Source organism: Tenrec ecaudatus, chromosome 15 (genome assembly GCF_050624435.1).
Source record: "Tenrec ecaudatus isolate mTenEca1 chromosome 15, mTenEca1.hap1, whole genome shotgun sequence".
In the NCBI taxonomy this organism is placed as follows: domain Eukaryota; kingdom Metazoa; phylum Chordata; class Mammalia; order Afrosoricida; family Tenrecidae; genus Tenrec; species Tenrec ecaudatus.
The window spans coordinates 82,621,265-82,632,341 of NC_134544.1; the positions used below are offsets into that span (position 1 = coordinate 82,621,265).

Consider the following 11,077-nt stretch of genomic DNA (forward strand, 5'->3'; position numbering starts at 1 on the left):
TTCCAGGTCCCTCCTTGATTAATATTCTTAATCTAAGCTTGATTAAGTATTAACTTCTAGAAAGACTGCTAGCTTATGGAAAATTACAAAACAACTAAAAGGTGATAATAAGGTCAATAGATGCATTATACTGGATAAATCTTCCTAACAAGGCCTCTTTAGAGTGTTGAAGAGCAATGATGTTACTTTGAGGACTAGGTTTATCTGACCCAAACCATGGCATTGCCAATTACCGCATATGCATATGGAAGTTGGACATTGAATAAGGGAGAAATAAGAATCAATATGGTTAAATTGTAATGCATGGGCCTTCAGATAGACAAACAAATCTGTCTTGGCAGAAGTAAGGTCAGGGTCCTAGTTAGAGGTTAGGAGGTGAGAGTTCACATTAAATAATTTGGACACGTTGTCAAAAGTGACCAGTCCTTGGAGAATGATATTTTGTTTGGTAAAGGGGCAGTGAAAAATAGGAATCCCTCAATTAAATGGATTGATACAGTGACTGAAGCAATAGGTTCATCCTAAATTGTTAGGATGGTGCAGGGGTTAGCAGTGTTTCATTCCCTTGTGCACAGGGTCCCTGTAAGATGGAATGGACTCAATCAGAACCTTCAACAACAAGAGCCTCAGAAATTACTAATCAACACCCAAGGCATGCACAAAATGCTAAATAGGTATGTTTACAAAAGTTATTTCCATGGTATCAAATGCCCAAAAACTCAGGAGACATTCGCTAGAATTTAAGCTCTAGTTAAAAAGAAGGAATGGGCCCTGCCCACTCACTGCCTTCTTCCCTCTGCCTTCCTTCCCCGCTGTGGGATGCCTCCTCATACAGGCCGGAGCCCAGAGCCATGGCCTTGGGCGACACCCTCTACAACGCCATGGACGGCTCAGAGATGCTGGCCGAGATCATGGAGCTGCATGAGATCGAGGTGGAGACCAACCCAGTGGAGACCATTGAGACCATGGTGGTGGGCGAGGAGGACAAGGACGGGGGGCGACCACAGTGGCGGGGGTGGCCATGGGCACGCCAGCTACCACCACCACCACCACCACCACCGCCCATTGTGGGAAGCCGCAGCTCTCGCGAGATGTGGGAAGCCACAGCTCTCGCGATGTGGGAAGCAGCAGCTCTCGCCGCCATTACAAGATGGCGCCGGGCAGTCAGGGCGGTGGCCCAACTAAGTGGTAAACAACCACTTAGCGCATGCGCGCTGCTGAGATGACGTAGTCATAACTCCACCTTGGAGTATGCAAACGAAGGTTCTGGCGAACTCACCAATCAATGCATGAGGTTTTGGCGAATGCACCAATCAAGGCACAGCATGTCCCCATAGAGCATATATAAGCAGCAGTAGTTTGGCGTTTCGGGGTCTTTTACCGCATTATGAAAAATTAAACGCCTATGGAAGAATCCTGTTGTGGCGCGTCTTTTCTTGCTGGCGAGACCTGGCGCGCGACAAGTGGTGCCGAAACCCGGAAATTTACGATCATCTAAGGCACGAGCGGAGACCCCCTGTTACCAGGGAGGATTCAGAACCACACGGCGTGAATTATAAAGGTAAGTTCTGAGAGACATGAGCCTGAATGATTGCTAAAGCCGCAAACTGTTGTATGCGTTCTAATACTTCCCCTTTCGGTTTCAACGGCGGACAGCCTGCCGCTTCTTATTTTGCACATAAATCGGTTGTAAATAAACCCGTGTGAACCTGTGTGTTAAATCCTTGTATACATAAGAAGGGAACATGGGGAACGCAGCAATAAAGACCATGGTTACAGCGCTTGATGCTTTATTAAGGAAGAGAGGATTAAAAATTTCAGAGGCGACGCTGCTTAAGTTTGTAAAAAATGTGGATGAGATAGCACCGTGGTTTGTATCTACAGGTTCTCTAACTCTAGCGAGTTGGAATAAACTGGGATGGGATGTAGACCAAGCGGCAAAAGAAGGGAAATTGAAATCGGGAACTAGACCCATCTGGAAGTTAATAAAAGCGTGTATTGAGGATAAAGAGTGTAGACAGCCATTACAACAGGGACAGCAGGCTTTGGAGGACGTTCAGGAAAGCATGTCAGAAACAGAACGGGACGAGTCCAAAGAGGCTCGGGGCGAGTCCAAAGAGACTCGGGGCGAGTCCAAAGAGACTCGGGGCGAGTCCAAGGAGACTCGGGAAAGGCATGCCAAAACAGAAGAAACTGCGCAGGTAGAATTAGGGGAGGAAGTTGATCAACAGAAGAAGAGCCATACCCGCCATTCAGAACCTTTATATCCGTGGCGAGAAAAGAACCGTACCCGCCATTCGGAGCCTTTATATCCGTGGCGAGAACTAGACCGTGCCCGCCATTCAGAGCCTTTAAATCCACGGCGAGAACTAGAACTCTTGGAAATATCAGAGGAGGAGGAGGAGCAGTTAGAGGAGATAGCTGCTCGCTATGAGGAGGGTCGGTATGACGCATTACAGGCAGCCGAAAGAGGGCGGTATAGTGCTCTGTGGAACACAGCTGTGCGCCCATCGGCACCACCTCCTTATAAGGAAGAAAAGCAGAAAGGGTGTGGCTATTCCTTTTGTCCACCCAATATCCGTAGAGCAATTCAACAAATGTATCCAGTATTTGAGGATCAGAACAACGCTCGTTATCATACACCCGTAGAACACAAGCAAGTAAAGGACTTAGCTGAAGTGGTAAGAGCTTATGGAGTAAGTGCAAATTATACTCAATCTTTAATTGAAAGGCTTGCAGGCCATGCTATGACTCCTGCCGATTGGACATTTGTAACAAAAGCAGTATTGACTACAGGACAATACTTGGAATGGAAATCTTTATGGCAGGATTTATTAACAGCCCAGGCTAGGGAAAATGCTGTAGCAGGGCAGCCAGCATGGGATTTTGAAATGCTTACAGGCCAAGGAAGATGGGTTAATAATCAGACAGTATATCCATTGCAAGTATATCAGCAAATAAATTCTGCTGCAAGCAAGGCATGGAAAACTTTACCTAATAAAGGAGAAGTTAGGGGCAACTTAACAAAAATTATACAAGGACCTACCGAACCTTTTTCAGATTTTGTGGCACGAATGTTGGAGGCAGCAGGAAAAATTTTTGGAGATCAAGATACAGCTATGCCTCTCATTGAGCAATTAGTCTTTGAGCAGTGTACTAAAGAATGTAGAGCAGTTATTACGCCATGGAAGTCCAAAGGATTGCAGGCATGGATGAAGGCTTGCAGGGAAGTTGGTGGTCCTTTGACTAATGCAGGACTGGCTGCTGCAGTAATGGCAGCCCAAAAAAAGAGGCCCATTAAGATGCTTTCAGTGTGGTAAGGAAGGACATATTAAAAAACATTGCCCTACTGGCATCGTGAGCCAAACTGGGACAGGGCTCAAAAGGACCCCGGGTGTTTGTCCTCAGTGTGGAAAAGGTAGACATTTGGCCAATGAGTGCAGATATGTAAAAGATAGCAGGGGATGCCCCCTAGAGCAATATTACCAGGAGCCAAAAAACGGAAAGCGGGGCCCTCGTCCCCAGGGCCCGCAAATGTATGGGGCAATCCAGGAGGACGGCCTCTTCCCACTGGGGAGGCCACTCCCAAAAGGGCCACTGCGGGATCCGCAGGGGTGGACCTCAGTGCCACCACCAGAGCAGTACTAACGCCACAGCAGGGTTGCCAGCCCATTCCTACGGATTTTTATGGTCCCCTTCCAGAAGGCACCGTGGGCTTGCTGCTTGGCAGGTCATCTACCACCTTAAAAGGCTTAATTGTACACCCAGGAGTCATTGATCAGGATTTTACAGGACAAGTAAAGGCGATGTGCTCCTCTCCACGGGGCATATATGCCATCTCACCTGGAGACCATATAGCGCAGCTCTTGGTATTGCCTAGTGAGCATGCACTGTTTCCAAGTACCAAAATTAGTAGGGAAAAAAGGAGTTTTGGATCATCAGGAGAAGCTGGAGCTTTCTTTTCAGTGCAGTTGGATCAACGCCCAACTTTGACACTGAATATTGAAGGAAAAAACTTTGAAGGTTTACTAGACACAGGGGCAGATAAAAGCATTATATCCACCAAATGGTGGCCTTCCTGCTGGCCAGTAACACAATCTTCACAGTCTCTACAAGGACTCGGGTATGCATCCATGCCTATGATAAGCACCAGGCGGTTGCACTGGAAGGCTGAGGAGGGACAATCAGGCCAATTCCAACCATATGTCCTTCCCTTACCCATAAATTTGTGGGGAAGAGATATATTGACAGACCTAGGATTAGTACTAACTAATGATTACTCACCTATAAGTCGAGAACTTATGCAAAAAATGGGATGTGTACCGGGAAAGGGAGTAGGGAAACACCTGCAGGGTTGTCCTGAACCAATAGAAGTAGCAGTGAAGAAAGATCGTACAGGTCTGGGTTTTTCCTAGGGGCCACTGCGGAGCCGCTACCCATTCCATGGCTCTCAGCAGAACCAGTTTGGGTACCACAGTGGCCGCTTCCAGTAGAAAAATTAATTGCGGCACAAAAGTTAGTTAAAGAACAGCTAGAACTAGGACATTTAGAACCATGTGTCACCTTGGAACACACCCATATTTGTCATTAAGAAAAAATCAGGGAAGTGGAGATTGTTGCATGATTTAAGAGCTATCAATGCCCAAATGTCACTCATGGGTCCTGTACAGAAAGGCCTTCCCTTGTTATCTGCAATACCTAAAGGGTGGACTGTCAGTATAATAGACATTAAGGATTGTTTTTTCTCCATTCCTTTGCATGAGAAAGATAAGGAAAGATTTGCTTTTACTCTACCCTCCATTAATCATGAAGAACCTGATAAATGTTATCAGTGGCGAGTTTTGCCACAGAGAATGGCTAATAGTCCTACTATGTGTCAGTTATTTGTGGACCACGCTTTAGCACCTGTCAGAGAAAAATTTGGTCAGTTAAAAATTTACCATTACATGGATGACATATTAATAACTGGAGAAGAGCTAGATGTGCAGCAGGGATACAGTGAGGTAGTTAAGGAATTAGAATTTCATCAGTTAGCAATAGCACCAGATAAGGTTCAACAATCTTCAATTGGACAGTTTTTAGGAGCCACAATAAGCCCAGGCCATATAACGCCTCAAAAATTGACTATATGGAAGGATCAGCTAAAGACATTAAATGATTTTCAAAAGTTGCTAGGAGATATCAATTGGCTCCGCCCATATTTAAAGATATCCACTGTTGACCTTAAGCCATTGTTCAATATCTTGGAAGGAGAAAGCCATATTACTTCTCCTCGAGAAATCACTCCTCAAGCTCAAAAAGTATTAGAACAAGTTGAAAAGGCCATTTCTGAAGCGCAGTTAGATAGAATAGACATAAAATCTCCTTTTCAATTGTGCATTTTAAAAACTGCCTGTGCGCCTACTGCAGTCTTGTGGCAGACTGGACCTTTGTTGTGGATCCATGCCCACCCTTCACCTTCAAAAACTATTGAACACTACCCTTCTATGGTAGCCATAATGGCCCTAAAGGGTGTTAAGACAGCTATCATGCATTTTGGAAAAGAACCTAGCAGCGTCATTGTCCCATATACTAATGAGCAAGTATCTACATTGTGTAGATGAGTGGGCAATCTTTAAATGCCGTTTTAATGGACTAATAGACAACCATTATCCTAAACATTCCTTGTTGCAATTTGTGACTGCTCATCCAGTAATTTTTCCCCGTGTCACTGTTAACAACCCCATTAAGGAAGCTTTAGACATTTATACAGATGGCTCTAAAACAGGTAAAGGATGTTATGTAATAAATGATCAAGTGACTACATTGCAATTTTTAGCTAATGCACCTCAATTAGTAGAATGTTTGGTGGTTTTAGAAGTTTTTAAGAAATTCACGGAACCAATTAACATCATATCTGACTCCCATTATGTAGTCAACGCAGTATCTAAGCTGGAAATTGCTGGCTACATTAAGCAATCCAGTAAGGTAGCAGACATCTTTTCTCAAATTAGAGAATGTATTTTGCAACGAAAACACCCATTTTATATTCAGCATATACGTAATCATAGCTTGCTTCCAGGGCCCATGGTAAAAGGTAATAATTTGGCTGATCAAGCTACAAGAGCTTTTCCTGTGTTAACTAAACCCCACTTTGAACTTGCTAAAGACTTTCATGAGCTATATCATGTGCCTGCTGCCACCCTACGCATTAAGTTTCCAATTACTCGCGCAGAGGCTCGCACTATTGTGTTGCAGTGCGCCAAGTGTGCAGAATTTATTTCTAAACCCTCGGTTGGGGTAAACCCTCGAGGCGTCCGTCCTCTCGACATCTGGCAAATGGATGTTACTCACGTATCTGCTTTTGGAAAGTTGCAGTACGTGCATGTGTCAGTGGACACCAGTTCTGGCATTGTACATGCAACACCCCTAACAGGGAAAAATCCAGCCAGGTAATTCAACACTGCTTAGAAGCCTGGAGTGCATGGGGCAAGCCCACCATATTAAAAACGGATAATGGGCCTGCATACACTTCTACCAAGTTCCAACAGTTTTGCTTGCAAATGCAAGTAAAACACCTCACGGGCTTGCCGTATAATCCCCAACAGCAAGGAATTGTGGAACGGTGTCATTGTACTTTAAAACAATATTTATTAAAACAAAAAGGGGGAATAGAGGCCGTGACGGTCACTACCCCTAGAATGGCCTTATCTTTAACTCTTTTTACTCTAAATTTTTAAAATCTGGATGAGAAAGGCCAATCAGCTGCAGACAGACATGGACAATGGCCAAAGCCACCAAAGGAAATGGCCCGATGGAAAAATGTCCTAGACAACAAATGGTATGGCCCGGACCCCATATTAATCAGGTCCAGGGGAGCAATTTGTGTTTTTCCACAGAAAGAAGAAAACCCCATCTGGGTGCCAGAGAGACTGGTGAGACTAATTAAGGAGGATGAAGATCGTGGGAGCAGGAAGAATGAAGAAGACGATGATCAACCTAATAATGTTGCTGATACTGATGGTAATATGGACCCCAATAGTTAAAGGAGTTTTTTTATGGGCCATAGCTAAAACTTGGCCTGTACCTATTCCCATACACTCGAATGCGTCAGTATTACCCTTATTCTTATCAACGCAATGTGATTTGGGAATACCATGTATTACACCTAGAGGGGAGCCTCCTAAAGTATATAATGCAAGTAATTTTACATTGGCATATAGTTTGTGTTTTACCACCATTAATACTAGTGCACCTTGTATATATATAAGAAATGGATCTTCAGTCAATTGGGTGGATCCTTCTGGAGACTGTGCAGTTAATAATGTTATATCCACCCTTATGAAAGTTGCACAAGGTGTCACAGGTGGTAATGGTACCTCTGAGAAAAGAAAAGCGATAAATATTACAACACTCAGGTGATTCGTGAAGGACCCAGGCCCTCTGGGCCCATTAATGGATCAGTAGCGCCACCTAATGTAACCAGACGTGCCATATTACCTAGTTGCTCACCTGAAAAAAGTTTTCCGCCTTCTTTTACTCAATGTCAGTCTCCAAATTATCGGAACAAACCTATTATACCAGGTTTTGATATGACTCCAGCTTTAAGTAAAGCAAAATGGAATAGTAATACTAATACCACTGGTCCTGATAATACCTGGCCATGGTATGAATGGATGGTGTATAATCAACGAGGAGCATCTACTATAGTGACTCCCTTTGCAAGAATGTATGGGATTAATGACACCTTATATAATGTCACCGGCGTATACAATACCACTACAAATCGGCTGAAAGTAAATACTATGGTTAATATATCAAGAGTGCAATTTCAGCCATCACCTGTTTGTGTCCAGCCTCCATTTTTCTTTCTGTTAACATTCAACATTAGTCATGCAAATGATACATTTTGGGAAGCTTCATGTAATAGCTTTAGCAGTCAGTGTTGGCTTGCTGAATGTTGGAATGGCTCTGAGCCATTTGCTTTGATAGTAAAGATTCCTACTATGATACCCGTACCGGTTGAAGCAGATCCTAATACTTTTCCTATTGCTACACTCTATAGATATAAAAGAGATTTTGGCATTACTGCAGCGATTATTACAGCTATTACTATCTCAGCTGCAGCAGCGGTTACAGCAGGATTGGCCAAGTCTAATCAAGTAATGACAGCAAATGTCATTAACAATATTACGCAATCTACATCAGAAGCTTTATCTACAGTCCATGAGATGGATGCTCGATTAATGTCTGGTTTACTGTTAGTGAACCAGAGAGTTGATCTATTACAACAACAAGTGGATACTCTTACGAGTATGGTGCAATTAAGTTGTGTTTCTTCAACACCTAATTTGTGCATAACACCTTTAAAATTCTTGAATGAGCCTTCTTTTAGCAGCAAGAATATATCCCAGTACCTTACAGGACAATGGACAGCTGAACTGGAAGAACTTCAAGAACAACTCCGGATGCAGATTACGACTCTTAATGGCACAAGAATGAAACCCATAACTGTTGGAGATTTTACTTCTTGGCTTTCTACTGCCTTTTCCTACTTTAAAGAGTTGGTGGGGGTGTTTACATTTGCTGCAATAATGTGCTGTGGAGGAGTGTTGTTGCTATGGTTGCTCTGCAAACTTAAAGCTCAGCAAAAACGTGACAAAGTCATCATCATGCAGGCGCTTTTAGCGATTGAGCGCGGTGGTTCCCATGATCTTTGGCTTTTTTTGTTAAGAGAAAACTAACCCCCATAAGTTGTCAACTCTTGCACCCCAAGGGAATTGTCCCATTGCACTGGGAAGAGTGACAGAAATTGGATCTTGGTCAGCCCTTGCACCATGTGGAGCTTTGCTCATTGCACACATCAGGGTGACCAGATTTGGGTTTTTATATCCATCTTGATCTCCTGGGGCTGCTGGAGGCTCCAGGATGGATCAATGGACTTTATATCCATCTTGATCTTCTGGAGCTGCTGGAGGCTCCGGGATTGATCGATGGATTAGGCTTAAAATAAAAAAGAAAGGAGGAGATGTGGGAAGCCGCAGCTCTCGCGAGATGTGGGAAACCACAGCTCTCGCGATGTGGGAAGCAGCAGCTCTCGCTGCCATTACAAGATGGCGCCGGGCAGTCAGGGCGGTGGCCCAACTAAGTGGTAAACAACCACTTAGCGCATGCGCGCTGCTGAGATGACGTAGTCATAACTCCACCTTGGAGTATGCAAACGAAGGTTCTGGCGAACTCACCAATCAATGCATGAGGTTTTGGCGAATGCACCAATCAAGGCACAGCACGTCCCCATAGAACATATATAAGCAGCAGTAGTTTGGGGTTTCGGGGTCTTTTACCGCATTATGAAAAATTAAACGCCTATGGAAGAATCCTGTTGTGGCGCGTCTTTTCTTGCTGGCGAGACCTGGCGCTTGACAGCCCATGATCGCACTATGGCCGCAGGTCGCTAAGGTCACAGGTCACTGACGACCTGAGCCAGGTGCACCACCACCAGGAGGCGATCCTGGTGCAGACGTGTGAGTTGGTGGTGGGCGCAGAGGAAGGCTTCGAGGGCCAGATTCCAATCCCAGTTCCAGCGCTGGCCAGCGTTGGCAACGAGGACGATGAGGACTACATCGAGCAGACCTGGTCACCGTGGAGGCGGCAGCAGCGACAGCTCTCGTCGGGTGGCGGGGGCGATGCGGGCAACAAGAAGTGGGAGCAGAAGCAGGTGCGGATCATTCAAGATGCTGGACGACTCGTTCTCCGTCACCCTATGGTAGTCAGATGAAAAAAGGTCTTGACCATGAGACTGGTTGGGGAGCAGATCATTGGGGAGAACTCCCCTCCTGACAACTCGGAGTACATGATGGGAAAGATGCTCCCGCCTGGAGGGATCCCTGGCATCTACCTCTTGGACCCCAAACTGCTGGCAGAATTTGCCAGAATGAAGCCAAGAAAAATTCAAGAAGCTGATGCTCAGAGAACAATAGCTTGCCCTCACAAAGGCTGCCTGAAGGTGCTCAGGGGCAACTCAGCCAGGAGGAAGCACCTGCACACCCAGGGCCCCACGTCCACGTCTGTGCCGAGTGTGGCAAGGCTTTTGTCAAGAGCTCAAAGCCAGACAACACCAATTGCTTCGTACTAGAGACAAACCTTTTTAGTGCACGTTGGAAGGCTGTGCGAAGCGTTTTTCCCTGGACTTCAGTTTGTGCACAGACGTGCAGATCCACACGGGAGACAGGTCCTAGGTGAACAAGAAGTTTGCTGAGTCGACTAACCTGAAATATCACATCTTAATACACGCCAAGGCCAAAAACAACCAGTGAGACACCATGAGAAGGAAGCTCCTTCTCAGCCCCAGAAGCCTCTTCCAGAAGTGACTGGAAGACAACGTGCCTCTCCTTTGTATGTTGTTTCTAGGAAAGAATTTTAAAAATGAATCCTACACACCTAAGGGACATGTTTTGATAAAGTAGTAAAAATTAAAAAAAATAAACCAAGCCTTATTAAGATGACATTGCTAAGATACTCTATCTTGCTATCTAATCATGTTTCAAAAACACAGTGTTTTTGTAAAGTGTGGTCCCAGCAGGAGAACAATCCATGAACTTCGCATCAAAAGACAATTATTTACATGACAGTGCTAAAAATGGGACTTCTTTTCACATTTTTAAAATATAGATCCCACCTGTTTTTCCCAAACTGGGGTTAGTGACTATTTGTCTGTCAAGGGGAGTGTAAATCATGTAGTCCTCCAAAATGAGGAGTCAGCTGAAAGATCAGAGGGTTCAGCCAGTGCCTGGGATCAATGGTAGTTGAATGAGTTTTAGGTTGCTTGCAAGGGATATAATCAATTGAGTTGAAATAAAATTCCATGAGAAACTTCTAGCATAATCAGACCATAGATTAAAGATTAATACAGAGTACTGTGATGGTATGAATAAACACCGCTTTACTATTTGGTAGTTTACGTTCAAGTAATTGACTGTAAATATAACAATGGTTGTGAGACAACACTTACCACTACTTCAATACTTTCTTTTTTTAAAATCATTTTATGTGGGGTTCATACAACTCTTATCACAATCTATATATACATCCATTGTGT

The 11,077-nt window shown here is 44.5% G+C and overlaps 1 pseudogene; it reads left to right on the forward strand.

The window, feature by feature from the left end:
- The first annotated feature begins 851 nt into the window (after positions 1–851).
- Positions 852–10,295, forward strand: LOC142427551 (transcriptional repressor protein YY1 pseudogene; annotated as a pseudogene).
- The last annotated feature ends 782 nt before the right edge of the window (positions 10,296–11,077 follow it).